We start from the raw sequence: 212 nt of genomic DNA on the forward strand, positions 1-212 counted from the left end.
GATTTTAAATGATTAAAAGGAAAAGCCTTGGAAAAATCCGATTTGGTTTTAAAAATGGTTTTGATAAACCGAGAGTGTCAAAAGTAGGCTGGCTGTCACTTCGATTAAGTGTGACCCTTGTGCATAAGTGAGTTCTATCTAGAGAACCTTTGGATCACTGACGGGCTGTTAAACGTGGCTGGGGCCATAGTCTGTGATATACATGGCAAGGC

Source organism: Theobroma umbraticum, unplaced genomic scaffold (assembly GCF_002168275.2).
Source record: "Theobroma umbraticum cultivar Fairchild unplaced genomic scaffold, ASM216827v3 scaffold_106.0, whole genome shotgun sequence".
In the NCBI taxonomy this organism is placed as follows: Eukaryota; Viridiplantae; Streptophyta; class Magnoliopsida; order Malvales; family Malvaceae; genus Theobroma; species Theobroma umbraticum.